At 56.2% G+C, this 19,852-nt stretch overlaps 1 protein-coding gene and 1 long non-coding RNA gene across 11 annotated transcripts in view; one reads left to right on the top strand and one right to left on the bottom strand.

Annotated features, from left to right (window-relative positions):
* Positions 1–19,852, top strand: part of MCF2L (MCF.2 cell line derived transforming sequence like) — a 130,254-nt gene that overhangs the window by 18,751 nt on the left and 91,651 nt on the right. The window lies entirely within an intron of this gene.
* On the bottom strand, positions 4,630–19,785 carry LOC309615869. 4 transcript variants are annotated; one of them, XR_014237113.1, is made up of 4 exons: positions 19,353–19,785; positions 10,588–11,013; positions 9,095–9,182; positions 4,630–7,660 (listed from the first exon to the last, which is right to left on the bottom strand). It is a non-coding gene; the product is annotated as an uncharacterized lncRNA (long non-coding RNA). The 4 variants fall into 4 exon arrangements; XR_014237114.1 differs by lacking the exon at positions 19,353–19,785 and adding an exon at positions 11,221–13,002; XR_014237115.1 differs by lacking the exon at positions 19,353–19,785 and having other exon boundaries at positions 10,588–13,002.

Below are 19,852 nucleotides of genomic sequence, written 5' to 3' on the forward strand. Positions count from 1 at the left end.
GGACAGGAGTGTCCTTGGCGACGCTGACTCCCCGCCGCCCGGCACGTGGAAGGTGCCAACATGTGAACACAGGGACGCAGCGTCTCGCGGGCACCCGTGGTCAGCCGCGGGCGGAGATCCTGGCGACCTGGAGGGTCCGGGTTCCGTTAAACACTGACTTTGACTTTGAAACCTGTGTGCTAGTATCTGAACATGGAAACTGCAAAAATGCTGTCTGGATTTGTGTAAAATACAGTGTTTCTGGGCTCGGATACAGGTACCCAAAGTTTACTGACAGGAATGTCCCAGGGGTGCAGGACATCGACAATTGTTGACAAAGTGTGTCCCCGGCACGGACACCCTGAGAATTCCAATTCCCCTGCCGCCTGGCGGGCCGGCCTGGCCCCGCTAGACCCCCTCGTGCCAGCAGGTGGCACTGCTGGGCCGGCCAAGGCTGGACCACCTTTCCTTCCATGTTTAGGGGTGAAATGTGCCCTAAGGCTGTGACAGAATGGTGGGGACGCTTTAGGCGAGTACAGTTTGGATGAGCGGGGAAGTCAGGCCTGCTCCTTGGAGAAGCCGAGGGGTCCCAGGAGGCCTTGAGCCACAGGCTTGTGTACCAGCTCAGGAGGCACGCAGGTGAGTTTATGCACAGGCGAGTTTACAGGCAGGTCACCCTTCCGGCTGGGGTGGCGCCTGGGCGAGCTCGGCGTTCTCTGAGTTTCTCCGCCAGCCTCTGGATTGTTGCAGGGAAAGTAGAAGAAAACGACGTGTGAGACGCTCGACAGCATCCAGGAGGGGCTGGTGTGTGTGAATGTAGATTGTCCGGTCCGCCATTCACTTCAATTTTCATAACAGCTTATTTAGGCATAATTCGCATACACGCAGAGCTCGGAGATATTGTGGGTTCGGTTCCAGGCCAACCAGAGTAAAGCAAGTACCTCGATGAAGCGAGTCACATGAATTTCTTGGTTTCCCGGTACATGTGAAAGCTACGTTTACACTATACTGTAGTCTGTTAAGTGTGCAACAGCATTATGTCTAAAAAAAAAACCCTACATACCTTAATTTAAAAATACTTTATTGCCAAAAAATGGCAGTTATCCTCTGACAACCCAGGGTTGCCACAAACCTTCAATTTGTAAAAAATGCAATATCTGCGAAGCACAATAAAACAAGGTGTTCCCGTACTATAAAATTGCACCCTTTTAAAATGTCTAATTTGGTGGCTTTTAGTGTTCACAGAGCTGGGCAGCCACCAGTGTCTAATTTTAGACCATCCCCTGGCCCCAAAGAAACCCCCACACCAGCACTGACTCCCCAGCCCCCGGCAGCCCCCGGCAGCTGCTAACCTGCCTTCTGCCTCTGTGGTTTTGCCTGTTCTGGATGTCTCACATACTGGACTCAGTACGCGGCCTTTTGTGTCTGGCTTCTTTCCCTTAGCATGTTCTCAGGGGTCATACGTGTTGTAGCGTGTCAGCGCTTCCTTCCTTTCCGCGGCTGGATCGTGCCCCCCGCCCCGCGTGGATGGACCTCACGTCATGTCTGTCAGTCGGTGGACTCTGGGGTTCTTTCCACGTCTTCGCTGCTGTGAGCACTGATGCGCTAGCGTCTGTGTGGCCCGGCTTTCCTTTCTCTTGGGCTGGACCTGGGAGGGAGCTGCTGATCACGTCTCCCACAGCGGCTGTCCCCCCCCATCCCCACCAGCTGTGTCACTGTGCATCGTCTCTCTTTCGGCCGCCTGCTGGGAGGGAGGTGGTGCCTCCTGTGACCTGATGCACTTTTCCCTGATCACTGACGATGGTAAGCATCTTTCCATGAGTTTGAAGGCCGTCTTATACCTTCTTCAGAGAACGGTGAATGCAGGTCATTGTCATTAGGGGCGTTTGTCTTCTTACTGTGAGTTGTGGAGGGCTCTGCGTTTTCTGGGTACAAGGCCCGGGGCCCTCCTGTGTCCCTGGCTCTCACTCTGGGGCTCCCACCTGGTACGGCAGGTGTGCGGGCGAGTTGCTCGTGGTCGGGGGGCCCTTCCGTGCACAGTGGGGCGCGTGGCAGGTCCGGCCTCCACCCACCCATGCTGACAACCAAAACCGTGCCCAGGGCAGGAGTCTCCCTGTGGGAAGTGCCACCTCACTAATGCGCTGACCCCTGAGGACCCAGAGGGCGCTGGGGCTGGTTTCCTGCCGCGGTGAATGGGCGTGGTCCCCGGGGCTGGGTGCACCTGGGCCCGTGACACCCTGAGTGGAGCGTCTCAGAGCAGAGTTTGTCTTGGGGAACGTGCCTTCCTGACGGGCAAGTTTCCAGGGTCCGGCGCTCCAAACCACGTGTTTTTTGCTTCTCAGGCTGCAGCAGGGCCTGGGGAGAGGGAGGAAGGTCCTGTGGGCACCACGGGGGTTGGGGGACCAGGGAATTGGGAGGTGGAGGGGCGAGTAAGCGGGACATGAGGGTAGGTCGCCATGCCTCCAGCTTGTGTCTTGTGGGAAGGACCACATCACAGGGACGCCCCAGAGCAACCTGGGGTGACCACAGGGCAGGCAGAGAGAGGGGGATTTTAGGGCAGTTGAAACCATCTTGCACGATACCATAATGGTGGGTACGTGACATCATGCATCTGTCCAAACTCAGAAACTGCCCAACGCAAAGAGCGAGCTCTGACGTGAACCGCAGATTTAGTTCATAACAGAGAACATAGCAGCACTGGTTCATCAGCCATAACGCGGGACATAGCAACACTGGTTCATCAGTCATAGCGCGGGTACCGCACCGGTGAGGGGGGATGCGTGGGGGCTCCCTGCACTTTCTCTTCCTTGTTCTGCAAACCTCAAACTGCCTTCAAAGTTGAAGTCTTACTTCTAAGTGCTTGTCGCGAAGGGGGTGATTCCACCTCACTGTCGTTGGGACCTTTTCCCACGAGGTGTGTCTGAAGCTGCGGTGACGGGTTTGCACCCTCACCTCCTGCACCATCTTCTTGACCGTGGGCCGTGCGCCCACCCGGCTGAGCAGGTAGAGCCCGGTGGGCAGAGTCAAAGCCTCGTCTGTACGTGCGATGCGGTCTCGTCCTGCGTGCACGGGTGGTGATGGAGCGTGTCTGGCACGTTTATACACCCAGTACCTGAGGTGGTTAAGATAGATGATTGGGTTGGTACCAGCGTCCTCCTTAGACTTACAGAAACGAAGCACAGGCGGATGAATCATTGAGACCGTGGTTCGTTGACACGGATATTAACCATGTTTTTAATTTTTTAAACCCAGGACTCCTCCTGTGGCTTCCAGGTGGTTCCAGCCAGGTGGGAAACTGCGGTTATTTCCTGCAGAACACCTGAGCTTACCCGGGGGCCAGGCTTCTCTCTTCGGGGCATCATGTTTTGAGGGGATTTCTCTTTGAAATGCTAACACTTTTCCATTTGTATTTGTTGAAATTCCAGAGCTTTCCATGACGGATGCTAAAATTTAATCACCTTTTCGCTTTGTCAGCTTTTCATTTGAAATGTCAGAATGTAAGTAGGCACATTTGCTACACAGTGAAATTACTCTAACTAAAGCTAGCCAACATCCTTCAGCAGATATCCCTAAAGATCATTTTTCTTCCCTTTGCCATAAAAACGACAGTAACTCTAATCTCAAAATAAACAAAATAGATGCAGCTGTGACCCGCAGAAGCATAATTACTAGCTAGATACCTTGTGAGCCGACAAACCACTAAACTTTAAACCTATGTGAATGCACGTGTTCTACCCAACAGGCCGGAAGCAGACAAGAATGGCAGGTCACAGCTTTATTCCAGCCGCTCCGAGGAAGAGGGCTGTATCTGCCCCAACCCTCCTCGGATTTTGCTGTGAAAATGGGCTGGAGGCGCCCTCAAGGTCAGCGCCCCACCCCCAGGTCAGGGCCCTCCTCAAGGTCAGCGCCCCGCCCCCAGGCCAGGGCCCTCCTCAAGGTCAGCGCCCCGCCCCCAGGTCAGGGCCCTCCTCAAGGTCAGCGCCCCGCCCCCAGGTCAGGGCCCTCCTCAAGGTCAGCGCCCCGCCCCCAGGCCAGGGCCTCCTCTTACGTGGGAAACTGAGAGGCAGCCCCCTTTGTTGTCTCAGGAGTTTTTCTGAATGAATTCACCCAGAGCCCGAGGGAGGTGTGTATCCAGAGCTCGCTGGGTCAGAAGAGATGCTTGTGCTCTGATGTCACTTTAAAACTTAACCCGTGAAAGACCACCGCACAGAAGACGGAGCAGATGGACTTTCCCCTCATCCTTCCTCTCGGTAAACACGGGCCCCTGAACTTTACATGTGAAAAAAGTGAGAGGATTCTGAGAAGGAGGAGAGCAGCCGGGATCCCAGGGCCCGAGAAGGACACAGTGGTCCAGGCTGGGCGCTGGAGGAACCGGCAACTGGAAGCGCCACTGGGCATAAACTGGGCAGAAAGCCCTGACCGAAGCCTGCTTTCTCCACCAAAGGACCAGGAGAGGAAGGACGGCAATTTCTGGACGATACCTGCTCCGCCCCAGCCTGACGTCACGGGAAAACTGTGCCCCTCTACCCGCCAGGCCCCAAAGACGGCGGGAACCTAAGCTTCCACCCTGAGAGGCTGCATGAGGCTCCCCTGCCTCATTCGGTGGTAATGAGTCCCATCCCAGCGCTGACACTTGAGGTCGGTGGAGACCACGTGGGGAGCCTGGACGTCCCCCTGCCCTGGGACTCAGAGAAGGCTTAGTGGACCCAGGACTTTCACCACCACCGGGGGGACGAGCGAGGCCCCCCCACCACCACAGTGACAGTGGGGACTCTCAGGGAGCAAAGCAAGGAGCCCCAGACCCCCCGGCCGGGAGGCATCAGTGGAGACCCCCTCAGCAGTGACAGGGAGCCCCCCGACCTCTAACCCTCTGCCCCAGATGTCGAGAGTCTTGCATGTCACCGTTGGGGAACCTGGCCTCCACCCGTGCCTGGCAGTACAGAGGCGGTGCCCTTACTTCCCTCCCTGCTGGAGCACCCGGAGGAAGTCAGCCAAAACAGCAGATTTTTAACAAATCCAGAGTTTCGTAACATAATGCAAAAATGTCCACGTGTCCTTCGAAAACTAGCTGTCGTATCAGGAACCAGGAAAACCTCAAAATGAATGAAAAAAGACAAGAGGTGTCAACGCAGAGATGGGAGAGATGGCGAGACCGTCCGACAAAGAGGTCAAAGCAGCCACCACAAAACGCTTCACTGAGCGATTACAGACATGCTTTAAAAGGGAAAAATAAGAAATCTCAGCAGAGAAATAGAAGATAGAGAGAAGGAAATGGAAATTTCATAAATTTCATAAGTACTGTAATTGAAGCAAAAAATCCCCATCAGTGGGCTCAACAACAAAAGGGAGAGGACGGCAGAAAGAATCTATAAACTTGAAGATGAAGCAACAGAAATCACCCAACCTGAACAACACAAAGAAAATAAACTGAAGGAATAAAAAAAAAGAACAGAGCCCTGGGGACCCAAGGGGATTCTAACAGAAGATCTGACCTTCCCGTCATTGGAGTCACAGGAGAGAAGACAGAGGCGGGGCTGAAAAGTACCTAAATAAAGGCTGAAAATGGCCCAATTTGGCAAAACACACAAACCCAAATATTTAAGAAGTTAGTAGAACCCCAGTTAGAATAAATCCCCCCGAACCACACCAAGACATATAGTTAAACTTCTGAAAGTTGAAGACAAACAAAAATTTCTTGAAAAGCACAGACTACCACAATTCACTTGATAGGAAACAGATAATTTGAATAGTCTGAAGCTATTACAGACATTGAGTTCATAATTTTAAAACTCTCAAAAAAGAAATCTTCAGATCAAGATGGTTTCACTCAAGAATTCTACAAAGCTTTAAAGAACACCAACTCTGCACACCCTCTTCCTATTCATCTTATGGGGCTAGTGTTACAATGATGCCCAAACCAGAAAAAAACGAGAAAGAAAACTATGGACCAGTAACCCTCGTGAATACAGACACAAAATCCAAAACAAAATATTAGCAAATAGAATGAAGCAATGTATAACAAGAATTATTCACTATGGCCAACTTGGGTTTAATCCAGGAATGCAAGGCTGGATCAATATTTGAAAATTAATCAGTGTAATCCACCATATTAATGAACTAAAGAAAAATCACATGGTCATTTCAATCAATGCAGAAAAAGTATTTCACAAAGTTCAACACCCTTTCAGAAACATAGGCATACAGGGGAGCTTCTTAACTTACCAGAGTACTTACAAAAAACTCCTACAGCTGACATTACACTTCGTGGTGAGGACCGCATGTTTTCCCCGTACAGCTGGGAACAATTTTCTCAACATTGTATTGGAAGTTCCTGCTGGTGCAGTGAGTCAGGAAAAGGAAATAAAAAGCATGGAGATTGGCAAGGAAGAATTAAACAGTCTCTATTTACAGATGACACGATTATCTAACTATAAAATCTCAAGGACTCTACAGAAATGCCCTGGAACTAAGTGAGTTTAGCAAGGCTGCAGGATACAAGATAAACATTGAAAAATCAATTGCATTTCTCCGTATAGCAATGAACACATGGACACCAAAAGTAAAAATACAATACCATTTACAGTTACTCCAGACAATTAAATACTTAGGTGCAACTCCAACAAAACACGTACACGGCTTGAAAACTAGAAAATGCTGATGAAGGAACTCAAATACCTAAATAAATGGAGAGACATACTGTGTGTATGGATCGGATGTCAATATAGTAAAGACCTCAATTCTTTCCAAACTGATTAACAAAATTCCTATCAAAATCCCAACAAAATTTTTTTGTAGATATAGACAAGATTATCATAAAATTTGTGTGGAAAGTCAAAGAGGTAGAATACCTAAAATATCTTGAAAAAGAAGAATAAAGTAGGAGGAACCAGTCTAAATGATAGCAAGGCATTATTCTGCCACAGTAATCGGGACGGGTAGGAGCTGGCAGAGGGACAGACAGTGGAGCGGAATACAGAACTCAGAAGTAACCCCACACAGACGGACCAACTGATTTTTGACAAAGGTGTAAAATCAGCTCAGTGGGGGAAAAACAGCCTTTCAACAAATGGTCTGGAGCAGTCGGACATCAGAGGCAAAACAAAAACGAACAAAAAACCATGACTTAAGTTTCACACCTTATACAAAAATTCACTCGAAATGGGTCACAGATTTAAACATAAAGTGTAAAACTATAAAACGTCAGAAAAAAATATAGTAGATGATATTCAGGACCTAGGAATAGACAAAGAGTTCATAGACTTGATGCCAAAAACATGATAAAAGAAAAAACGGGTAAATTAGACTTTATCAAAATGAAAAACGTATGCTCTCCAAAGGACCCTGCTAGGCGAACAAAGAGAAGCTACAGATAGGAGAAAATATTTGCAAACCACAAATAAAGGACTAAGGAGTCTCAAAGCTCACCGGTATAAAAGCAAACAATCCAGTTAGAAAATGGAAAACAGAGATGAAGAGGTATTGATGACAAAGGAACACCAGAAAGGTGATTAGGGAAATGCAAAATAGCTACGAGCTACAGTTACACACCTGTCAGAGGAGCTAAAGTGAAGAACAGTGGCCGCACCAAATGCTGGTGAGGGTGCCGAGAAGCTGGATCTCTGCGTTGATGGTGGGGATGAATGTAAAATGGTACAGCCATCTGGAAACAGTTTGCCAGTTTCTTTTAAAACAAAACATGCAGCTGTCATCCAACCCAGCAAATTGCACTCCTGGGCATTTATCCCAGAGAAAGGAAAACATATTCACACAAATTCATGCACACGAATGTTTCCATTAGTTGTATTCATAGCAGCCCCAAACTGGAAAGAACCCTAGTGTCCTTCGATGGGTGAATGGCTAGAAAAAGCTGTGGTCCCTCTCTACTCTGTGAAAGGCTAACTACTCAGCAAGAACAAGGACAAACGACAGGTTCACAAAACCACCTGGATGAACCTCCAGAGAGTCAGGCTGAGTGATTCCATTTAGAGAACATTCTTGAAATGACAGCACTATGGAAATGGAGAAAAAACTAGTGGTCGCCAGGGTTCAGGGGGGGTGGGAGGGAGGCGGGTGTCTCTAAAAGGGGACCATGTGGTGATGGGGAGCCCAGGGTGAGGGCTGTGTCGGTTGTCAGTATCCATGCTGTGACATCTTACTGTACTTTTGCACGCTGTAACCATTGGGGGGAAAAGGGATCTCTCTGGATTATTCCTTATAACTGCATGCGAATCTACAATTGTCTTTAAAAAAAGGAAGTTAATAATCCACAGCCCTATTCACTCACTGCCAACAAGTCCACACATATGTGCTGGGTAGGAAGGGTTTTGCCAAGATGTAGAATCTTACTTGCAGTGGGAAGGAGGGGGAAAAGAGCTTTCCTTTTAGATAGCTGTGACCTTGACTGGCTTAAAATAAATATTTGCTACAGAGTTATAGGTCCAGATCTACAAGTTAAAATAGATGTTAAGGTAGGTTAAATTCAATTTCAGTGACCTTGGTGTTGAGCCTTGGAAAATACGGCCTCTAAGTTAACGCTTGAATAAATGACATTTCTGAAATTAAATCAGGTATGTTTAAATATTCAGTTGTAGGCAAAGGAGATGGAGGCAGCGGCCGATTCCAAGGGGAGTGGGGTTGCTTCCTGCTGCTGCTGGAGCCTCAGCGGGGGCTGCAAGGGAGCTCAGACCACCCCCTGCCCTCCCCGCTCCGCTCCCCCCGCCCTCCCACTGCCTCCCTCCTGCCCTCCCCCACTGCCCTCCCCCTGCCCCCTACCCTTTCCCCTGCCCTCCCTCTGCCCCCCACTGCCCCCCCACCCTTTCCCCCGCCCTCCCCCACTGCCCTCATCCCGCCCCCTTGCCCTCCCCCCTCCGCTCCTCCGGCCCTCCCACTGCCTCCCCCGTGCCCTCCCCCCACTGCCCTTCCCCCGCCCCCCACTGCCCTCCCCCCTGCCCTCCCCTACTGCCCTGCGGGCACCGCCAGTGTCACTGTGTGCGCTTCACACACATGCCCGGCTTCCCGGTTCCTTCCTGGAGGTCTCAGCGCCAAGGCGCCCCTGCGTCATCTTTTCCACTGACCACGTCCCTGGGGAGAGACAGGAGGCCCACGGCCCACGTACCAGCCCCCGAGCCTCTGCAGAGCCTGAGTGCTTGTGACCCCCTCCTCTGGACCTTCTGGTATTTTGTGGATTGTTGGGTGGGGAGAATCTGAAAACGTACGATAAAATCAAATTTAAAGTTGTTACTACTAGTTTTCTAAAGAAAGTAATAAACCAACTTCCTAATTACAGATTGGCATGTCCTCCCATGTTTACTGTTTTGGACCAAAGTCCCCGGGGCAGGAGGGTAAACAGCACAGAGACGTGCGTCAGCCCGGGCGCCCCGAGAGGACCCGTTATCATCGCCATCGGTGACCCCTATTGTTAGCAGTTTCCTTTCCACCCAGACGTCAAATCCACTGTCAGGGAGAGCCCAGCAGGGGGCGGATAATTAAGGCTGCAGGCGACAGTTACACACCCGCCTGTTTGGGGAGGAGATACTGTTTTTATGGAGAGCAGTTGGTACTCAGAAGGTCCGAGGTACCTTGGGTGTGAGGGGCTACTTTGCGCGAGTCTGTCCTGTGGGCTGGTGCTGGGGCGCAACCCACCCCCAGGGAGCTGAAAGGGGCCCTGCTCCCTGCGGGGAGAAGAGGATGCCGCCCTTTGCCAGGGGCCCTATTTCGGCATCAGTGCTTATTCCGTGCGTTTCTGGTGGAAGGAACGTTTCCAGCCCTGATCTCTGTAGGATGTGGTGAAGGGCTGGCCACCTGACACTAATCCGAGAGAGGTCTGACGTGGGTGTCCATCTCCTCCAGAGTCCAGCAGACAAAGGTGGACACTAGCGGGCACACACGGAGCCACCAACCGTCCAAGGGGCCATGGTTGGGAGCCTAAGACGGAAGCTGTGATCTCTGTGTCACAGGGTTCACCTGTGCAGGGGCACAAATGGCAGAGACAAGGGTGGGAGAGCCCCTGCGGGTGTCCCGGCCCCCAGGGACTGCCATGACCCCTGTTCCCTGGCCTCCCATCCACGGCCTCCCACTGGGAATCTGGGAGCTGCTCCCAGGAGGGGGACCAGGCAAAGGCAGGACTGGGGAGGGGCCGCCCAGCCGGAAGACTGTGTCTGCATCCAGCGTTCTGATGCTCTCTGGACGGGACTGTATTTGACAGTCTCCTTCGGCCACCCTCCTGGCCTTTCTCAGCGGCTGTGAAGTCGTGAGTTAAGTTTGCTATTCCTGGAACTTCTCCCAAACTTGTCTTATCACCCGATGAGATTGTAAGTGCCCAGAGCCAGGGTCGTATTTCACTTTCCTGTGACACCCGCCTTCCCAGGCCTCAAATACAGTGGTGGCAAAAGAATGAAATCTCCCCACCTCTGCCCCACCCGGCTCAGGTCCCTGTGGGCTGCCTCGCTGCCCTCAGTGTCCCCCCTCCCTGCTCCAGCCCGCACCTCCCGGGGGAGGGGACACCTGGCACCGCCCCCCTCCTCACGCTGGTGTTGTGCTCTCAACGCCTGGCTAAGATGTCCAGCCCGAAAGAAGGAAACCCTGTCGCTTGTCACAACAGGGACTGACCTGGAGGACATTACGCCGGCTGACATGAGCAGGCAGAGAGGGGCAAAGGCTGCGAGGTCCACAGCTGCGAGGGCTGTGAGGTCTTAGTAGTCAGACCCGGAGGAGCAGGCGGGACGGGGGCCGCAGGAGAGGCCAGCGGGCGTGGAGTCTCCGTCACGGAGGCGAGGGTGCCCTGGGGCTGCTGACGGCGCGGCGCCCTGGCCGAGAGCTCGGCGCTGTGCTGCTGTGCGCCTGAAACCGCGTCAGGAGGGCAGGTCTCACGTTAAGCGTTCTGGCCGCAGCGAAGGCGGTGCGGGCAGCTCGGGGTGAGGGCGCCCTCTGTTCCCTTGACTGTGGAGGGGCTCTCGGTGCCCTCGCAGGTCCAGACTCGTCGCCCTGTACACGGTAACGGTGTGGCTCTTCGTATCTCAACTGTCCTCAGTAAAGCTGCTCAAAAACGGAAATAGTGAAATAAAAGAACAAGACGTTAGTGGAGCCGCTTTAATTTTTCACGCTCTCTTTATTGAACCTCATGATTCCCCTGACCTAGTCCGGCAGCCACAGGGGCCACCTGGAGGCTGGGCCCCTCTGAAAAACCGTCCCCTGTGGGCTGAGCCCCTCCCCGCGGCATCCCCTACGGCCAAGGCCCCGGACCTCCGGTTGGATGAGGTGGCTGGGCCTCAGGAGGACCGGGCCCTGGGTTTCTGGGTTCTGTGTGCTCGTTGTAGGGTTGGGTGTGTGGCTTTGCAAACATCAGGTGCTCATATTTGCTGGCTTGCCCTGTAAGGAGAAAACAGCCCTGGGATACTCGGAGCTACCGTGTCACACCCGCTGTGCCCTGAGGGGCCGCTGGGTCAGGGCCAGGCTGGGGGCCCCGCATCATCAGACCTCAGGAGTCGGGCAAACGAAGAAGACGTGACCGCGACCTGGGCCACAGAGGGGGCGGCTCAAGTCCGTGCTGGACAAGTGGACCCGCTGCCGAGCAGGAGTGCAGCCTCGCGTCCGTGCTGGGCCTCAGGGCTCAGGGGTTGGCGAGCGTGGGGTCCCCCCCGGTCGCCCTGAACCAGGGGGACAAGGCCAGTGGTCCATTCCGGCTTTCCTGCCTGATCCTCTGAATATTACAGCACTGCTAATATTTATCGAATGTGTACCACGTGCCAGGCACTCTTCTAACCGTTTCCACGTATTTAATCCTCAAAACAACCCAGTGCTGTAGGAATTTTGTGGTCCCCATTCACAGATGGGGAAACTGAGGCAGAGCGTGACTAAGAAACTTCTTCGAGGTCACCCACCCAGTAAGTTAAGTGGCCAGGCCGGGATGTGAGCCCAGGTTGCTGACTCTGGAACCCAAACTCCGAGCTGCGCCGCTAGGCAGAGGCTCCCAGAGGGGCGTTTCCACCCCCAAAAGCGCATTGTCAGCATTCAGCCTTCCGTGGGGATGTCTCTCCAGAGGCCAGGGTTGGGGCTTACGGTGGGGATGCCACGTGCACGACCCCGAACACGGGGACCTCTTAAACGCTCGCGCAGGAGATCCCCAGGCGCTCGGAGACTAAAATCAACTCCAGCTGCTAGGACCGGGTGTAAGTGTTGAACTGAGTCCCAGAGGGAGCGATGCCAGATCCCTCAGGGCCAACCGCGTGCTCTTCTCTAGTCTCCTTCGGTTTCTTGGAAAGTATCTGAAATGAGGGAAGAAAGTCCAGATGCCCCCGTGCACCGAGTTACCGTTCCTGCTTCCCAGGAGGCGTGATTCCCAAGGAACCGAAAGAGCCCAACACAGGTGCGAGGTCGTGGGGCTGGCGCTGCGCCCGACCCTAACCCGGGGCATCCCGAGTCGCTGCTCGGACTTGACGTTCTGTCCTGAGAACCTGAACTGAGGTTCACACGACGTGAGGAGAACGGTAGACGTCAAAGTGCAAGTTCGCTTTAAGCATTTTGCCTCTTAAAACTCTTGTGTTTCCCGCCGGCGCTCGTTCTGGGCGACGGGCCGTGTTTATAGAGCGAAGCAGGGGTCAGGGTCTGGAGGAGGGACACAGACACGCGGTTCTCGCTCCGAAAGCTCGTTTCGCTTATAAGCGAGGTCGGTGTGCGCTAACAGAGCACCTCGCCCGTTTGTGACGCCCACTTTAGAGTCAGAGCTCCTGCCGACGTGCGCTGGGCCCGAGCGACCCGGGCCGCGACTGTCCTCGGGTAGCCTGCGACCCGCCTCGCCGCCCGCGCGCTCTCCTCGGGGGGCGTCCAGTGCTGTTGGGATGCACGAGGCGGCCCCAGGCGAGGCTGCGTCAGCCGTGTTCCGACCAGGGCCCCCGGAAGCCAGGCGCGCTGGGCCTGAAACCTCACACTGCTTCACTGGCCTGACCGCGGGCGGACGTCCATCAAAGCCGGACACCCGGCGTAGTTTTCCTCGAGTATCGGGCTTGTCTGCGGAGCTGTCGCGTCTTCTGGGCACTCGTGTACCATCTGGGGGTCCTGTCAGCTCCCGGGTGGGCGGGTCCCCTGTCCTCACGCCAGGCAGCCTGGGCACGTCGGGGGCTCTGCAGCATCCCGCCTACGTCACGGCAGCCACGGCTCCTTTTCTCCCCCTCCCCGGACGGCCATCCGCGTGACGTGACGCCTCGTTACAGGCTGACGTCCTAGGGAACAAAGCAAAGCGCTCAGGAGGACTGGAGCGTGGCCGTGACTGTGACCAGACGAAGCCAGGACCTGCTGTCCAGGGCAACGCAGGAGGGGCCCCGGAGACCACCGGGTTGCTGTCACAGCTGAGTGCAAGGGCCGGGGGGCCGCTGCTGCCTGGGGGGGCGGTGCTCCCGGCATCGTGACACCTCGCTCCTGCGCGGGCCCGGGCCCGGGCGTGGTATGGGCCTAGGTGTGCCGTGGGCCCAGGTGTGCTGTGGGCCCAGGTGGCCGCCCCTCCGGAGGGTCGGGGGGTAAACCCTGGTGTTGTCGTGACAGTATCTTCTCTGCAGGGCTCCAAGCTGGGAAGGCTGCGTGAGGGCGGCCCCCGGGGCCTGCACCGACCCCCCACCCCATCTTGGAAGACAGCCCCCCCGGGGCCTTAGGATCTGGACGGGCTCGGGGCCTGTTACCCTCCGTTCTTCCCTTTCTCCCCTTTGGGACGGGGCTGTTTGTCCCTCGGAAGCGGTCGCCTGTCCCGTCTGACGGGCTCTCGGCCGGAGGGGACCTGGCCTTGGTGACTCGCCTCGGCCACGTCATTCAGGAGAGGCTTGGGACTTTGCTGAGTTGACGCCAGAGCAAACACGTTCTGCGTGTGAGGGTGTAGATTTTGGGGGGCCAGGGGCAGAATGCTGTGGTCGGGCTGTGTCCCCCCCGCAAATTCATATGTTGACATCGTAACTCCCAAGGTGATGGTGTTAGGAGGTGGGGGGCTTTGGGGTGATTAGGTCATGAGGGTGGGGCCCCATGGGATTAGGGCTCCTATAGAAGGGACCCGAGAGAGTCCCTCACCCCTTCTCACGTGTGAGGACACGGCAAGGAGGCCCTAGAAAGGGGGTCCTCCCCAGACCAGACCACGCTGGCGTCTTGGTCCTGGACGTCCAGCCTCCAGAACCGTGGGAACAAAATTTCTTTTGTTTACGAGCCGCGAGCCTATGCTGCTCTGCTATAGCCTCCACACCGACTCAGGCGCGGCAGGAAAGTGCCAGGTGGGTCCTTGCAGTTACTTACTGCTTTACATCTGAACAAAACGTTCTTCCCAGAAAGTCGAAACCGCTCTGACTTGGAGGCTGCTCAGGCCCACGAGGAGATGCACAGGCCCGATGCCCCAAAAGATCTGTCCAAGGTGCCCAGCTGGGAGGCGGCAGGGCCGAACCCCAGCCTGGCGACATCCTTACAGTAAGCGCAGAACCCGGCGATGCCGGTGCTGTGGGTCCCTGCAAGCGGGGGGGGCGTGGGGGTGGATCCCAGACGGGCACTGCCCTCCCCCCAGGCCCCGCCCTGTGTGGCTGCAGGAGGACCTGCGGCCCCAGCGGAACAGGGGCTGAGTTAGGGGCGCAGCCCTCTCTGAGGCGGGCTCCACAGGGGTCCCCACCTGCTCACTCGCAGCCTGAGAGCATCACTCAGACCAGAGGCTTTCATTTCCCAGTTAGGATCTTGCTGGACAGTCAGTCCTGCGTCCCAGGGTCCTTGTCCCGATCGGTCGGAGTCGTTTATGGCCCGCTGGGGGATCTCCGTGAAGCTTCCCTTAAACCATCCCCAGTAAATTGTGGAAGGGACACCCTGCCTTACTCCCAGGTAAGTTATGCTGTACCAGTAGGGGAGCACTCTGGATTTCGCATTTCCTCTTAGAATGCACAGGGCACTGGGCTCCTTGCTGAGCTCAGGAATGGCACTGCAGAGCCTGTCAAGGCTGTGAAAGGGCAAAGCTGGAGAAGCAGGGCCTCGGTCTGTGGAGGTGTCTGGTTAACCTGAGCCTCGTGAGACAGGATGCCGTCTGCAGGTTCCCCAGCTGGGCCGGGATCCAGCAGGTGTGGCCATGCCCAGGCCAGCCCCTCTGTTACCTACAGAGGGCGTCCCGGTGACTTTTTATTCTGAGTCCAGAAGTTTATTAATTGTTGTCATTCAGTTAGCTCAGCTCAGTTTCCAAGGCTCAGTCCTGATGTAAAACCTCGGTCTCCATCTCTCCCTCTCCACCCCGTCCCGCCCCACCTGGGCGCAGGTTTGGGATGGATGGGGCGCTGCTCTCCACTCTCCCTCCCCCAGCGTCTCCCTGGACCCAGGGCGGGGTAGGGCGGGGAGATGCATGCACGTGCACGTGCGGGCTGACTCGAGGGCTGTCTCCTGGAGACCAGCGTGTGGGGTTGGCCGGGCGCACCACCGCCACCCCTGTGGCGCCACTTCCAGCCGATCCCGGTGATGGCCACCCTCCCCTGGAGCCTCTGCACCAAACCTGGGCCATGGGACCCCTACCGCCTTTTGGGTGGACGCCCCTATACACGCTGTCGAGTTTAAGGTGTGCGGTGACAGTGTGATACATGGTACATCAAGGGAGCACCACGGTGAGCTTAGCTAATGTCTCCACCACATCACATAGTTACCATTTCTCTCCTGTGCTAAGAACCTTTGAGATCTACCCTCTTAACAACGTTCACATTTACAATCTGGTGTTGACAACTGTAGTCACCACGCTGAACGCTGGAGCCTGGAACTTCCTCATCTGCAACTGTAACGGGAGGTTTGTATGCTTGGGGCACCATCTCCCCATCTCCCACAACAACCCCCTGCCCGCAGCCCTTGGTAACCACCATCCTACTCTTTCTCTGAGTTTGGTTTTTTAGATTCCGCATATAAGTGAGATCACGCAGTGTTTGTCTTTCTGTGTCTGACTTATTTCGCTCAGCATAACGCCCTCAGGGTCCATCCACGTTGCTACAGATGGCAGGATTTCATTGCTTTTTACGTCTGAGTAATATTGCATTGTGTGTATGTACATCTTCTTCATCCATTCATCCGTCGATGGACGCTTAGGTTGCTTCCATACCTTGGCTACTGTAAATAATGCTGCAGTTAACATAGGGGTACTTATATCTTTATGAATTCGTGTTTTTGTTTTCTTCAGAAAAATGCCCAGAAGTGGAATTTCCGGATCATATGGTAGTTCTGTTTTTAGTTTTTTGAGGAACCTCCACACTGTTTTCCACAGTGGCTGCACCAGTTTACATTCCCACCAACAGCGCACGAGGGTTCCCCTTTCTCCGGTCCTCGCCAGCACTTGCCACCTCCTGTGTATTTGATGAGGCTCTCCCGGCGGGTGAGAGGTGGTGTCTCCCGGCGGGTGAGAGGTGGTGTCTCCCGGCGGGTGAGAGGTGGTGTCTCCCGGCGGGTGAGAGGTGGTGTCTCCCGGCGGGTGACAGGTGGTGTCTCCCGGCGGGTGACAGGTGGTGTCTCCCGGCGGGTGACAGGTGGTGTCTCCCCGAGGTCTCTTTGCATCCCTGACATCCTTGGTGTTGAGCGCCCTCCAGCCATTCTCATGCTGTGTGCTGGCGCAGCCACAGCTGGTCCCTCCCACAGCACCCTGGGTGAACCCTGCCTTTTGTCTTCTGAGTGTTCTGTCTGCGCGCCTTTGGCCCGGGGTTACAGGAAAGGCAGCTGATGGGGCCCCAGGCCGGGGACGTACCCTGGGAGCCCCGTGAGGGCAGGGACCGCCCCCAGCGCCTGCTGCCTGCTGAGCACTCACCTGGATCCAGCGCCCAGGGGGAAGTTGCCCAGGAGAGGCGGGTGTGTCCTGAGGTCCCCGAGGGCCCGGGATGCCCCCTCAGATGGACGCCGGCTCTGTGCCCCAGCTCACAGGTGAGGCTGTCTGCCCAAGGCTGCGGGTTCCTTCACAGCATCCTTTTCAAGTCTCCCCTTTTTCTTTGCTGCCCTCGCCCGCCACGTGGGACAGTCTAGTGCAGGAAACAGCCGCACCCAGGCCTGGCGGGCGGCTCCCGCTACCTTCCAAGAGCCATGTCGCCACCTCTCCCAGGGCCCCCTCCTCTCTCCCGAGGGCGGGCCCCCCCCCCCCCCCCCCCCGGCGCCTGGGTTCTCAGAACCCGACCCGCACACCCTCCCAGCTCTCCTGTTTCTCGCCTCCCCTTTCAGGGCTGACTTTCTGCAACGGTTGCTAAGAGGATGTGTTCGGTATCCGGGGATAATCTTACGTTCTGCCTCTTCTTTCTGGGACGGGGCCGAGGCAGTGATGCAGAGTAGGTCTGTGCTCTTGGGACACTCAGGCTAAGATGCTTCGTGCAGGGTGGGGTCTGGGGGTGACATTCCAGTTGATCCGTGACAGTGTTTCCCTGAAGCAAACACTTGTTTTTAGGCCTGTGTTTATACGCATCGAAGTTTGATCCTGTCTCTGACACCTTACCAGCTGTGTGACCTTGGGCAAGTTACTGGACCTCTCTTTGCCTTATTCTGTAAAACAGGGTAGAAACAGTGCCTGCCTCCTAAACCCTTGTGAAGATTTAATCAGTTCACATCATGGAAAGAACTTAGGAGGGTCCCCGAAACATAGTAAGTGCTCAATAGTGTTGGGTGTGATCGTTATGACTGTTACACTTTACGCCACATTCAGTGATTTTTATGGCAAGATGGCACCACGTGTGCCATAATTTAAGGAGAGAGTAAAGGTCCGATATAGATTGAGACGGAGGGAGGGACTGGCTCACGGGATCATGGAGGCCAGCAAGTCTGAAGTGTGAAGCGTGGCCACAGGCTGGGGACCCTGGTCAGTCTGGAGGCAGAATTCCCTCTCCCGCGGGGACCTCAATCTTCTCCTCTTCGACTGATTGGACGAGGCCCACCCACACCAGAGAGGGTGATCTGCTGGTCTACATATTCATCATGGCTACAAAACACCCTCAAAATGACATCCAGACAGTTTGAGCAAACATCTGGGCACCGAGGCCAGCAGACTCAACCCTGAAGCAGCACTGGGTTTAGCGGCTTGGTCCCAGCGAGAGGTGCTTCAGGGGAGGAAGCTGAGAGTGAGCAACTGACAAAGGGACCGGGAGTCCGTGAGAGCAGCAGAGCCAGAAGGTTCGCCTTCTCCTCTGTTTTGCTTTTGGTTTAAAGATGGGCTAGACCCCGGCAGCAGTTCTCAAAGTGTGGACCAGCGTCACCGGGGTTCCCGTGAGAAGGGCATGTTCCTGGGTCCCCCAGACCTACTGGATGGGGAACTCTGGGGGGAGGGTGCTGGCCTTCCGGGGTTAACGAGCTCTCGGGGGACCCCAGTCACCTCAAGTTGGAGCACCACTTGCGCACGCTTTTGTGCCTGAAGAGGGGGAAGGCCAGGACAAGGAGGAGGGGGTGGTACCTGGGAGAGAGGAGGCCCCGCCCAAGTGGCTGTGGGGGCCTGAGGGCACGTGGCCTGGGGCCAGTTGAGCTCCAGGGCAAGTGTGGCTGTTTTTGCCCTTGGACCAGTGGGAAGGCGGATGTGCCCCCCTGCACTTTGGGGAGGGCTGGGCCAGCGTTTCTGGCCGCTCCGCCAGGTGACTGGCCTTCCCTGAAGTTGGAGGCGGGAGGTGGTGATGGGGGCGGGCTGGCCTGGCGCGGGTACAGCGGGGTTTGCTTCAGCTGCAGGAGCCCAGGCCACAGGGAGGGGCCACACTCTGCCCTGCGGCCACACCTGTCCAGACCCCCACGCCCTTCGCTGGGCTCTACTCTGAACCACACAAAACTGCCGACGTTCAGTGGGTTTTGACGTTAAAAAAGAAAAATCATCAGTTTCTTAGCTTTACTCCACACTTCCCATGTGTGGCTGTTATACCTTCATTTCATGTTGCAATTATGTGTTTCCAGATCTTTCTTGCCCCCAGACCCTTGAGCGCTGAGGGCAGACGCTGGGCCACCTTCACCTTTTTACCCTCCCCTCCTCCCCGCCAGCGGTGCCGACGGTTAGTGGGCACACACTGTGCTGACACGAGCTGCCCACCTGAACCCCCAAAACCACTTACGGAAACGGGCACTTCCTCCTGAGACACTCCCTCTGTGACGCCAGCCTCTAAGGGATGGCCAGCCCCTTGGTAAGGAGAGGCCAGTCAGGGTCCAGAGAGCACCCACATGGTCCACGCACATCCCTGGGAAGCGGTGCCATGGCCGGGCACACTCACGACTGGCATCTGCAGGATGCCGGGGTGCAGAACGTACTGGGTGGCTTCGTGCCAACCGTGGCGAGGTCACAGGACCCGAGTCTGGGCGCGCGCTTCCCTCCTGCGCCTCTCCTCGGGGCAGGCGGCGCAGGGGGAGCGGCCGGTCCACCTCTCCACCCGCGGACCCACCGACCCACTCACCAGGGGCGGCGCGGGGAGGGCGCGCTCGGCTGCTACGGCCTCTGCACCTGCCTGGGGGCGGCCGGAGGTAACGGCGGGCAGGTTCCGGTGCTTGCGCCCGCAGCTTCCCGTCTCTCCAGGCGCAGAGACCCGCGGCTGGAGGGGTGGGCCGGGCTGCGCCTCTGCGCCCGCGGGGAGGGGAGGGGAGGGGTGCGCTGCGGGCTGAGGTCGCGGCGGGGTGCGCCCGCTCGCCCGCGGGGCTCCCAGGTGGCCTTGGGGGTGCGCGCGCGGGACTGTTCGGGGTCCGTAGGTGCGCGCGCGGGGCTCCCGGGTGACCGCGGCGGGGGCCCTTGCCGAGCGCCCTGGTCACCGCGGGGGTGCACTCGCGGGGCTCCCAGGTAGCCTTGGGGGTGCGCGCGCGGGACTGTCCGGGGTCCGTGGGTGCGCGCGCGGGGCTCCCGGGTGACCGCGGGGGGGGGGCCCTTGCCGAGCGCCCTGGTCACCGCGGGGGTGCACTCGCG

This window comes from Balaenoptera borealis (assembly GCF_965194805.1).
Source record: "Balaenoptera borealis genome assembly, chromosome: 18".
In the NCBI taxonomy this organism is placed as follows: Eukaryota; Metazoa; Chordata; class Mammalia; order Artiodactyla; family Balaenopteridae; genus Balaenoptera; species Balaenoptera borealis.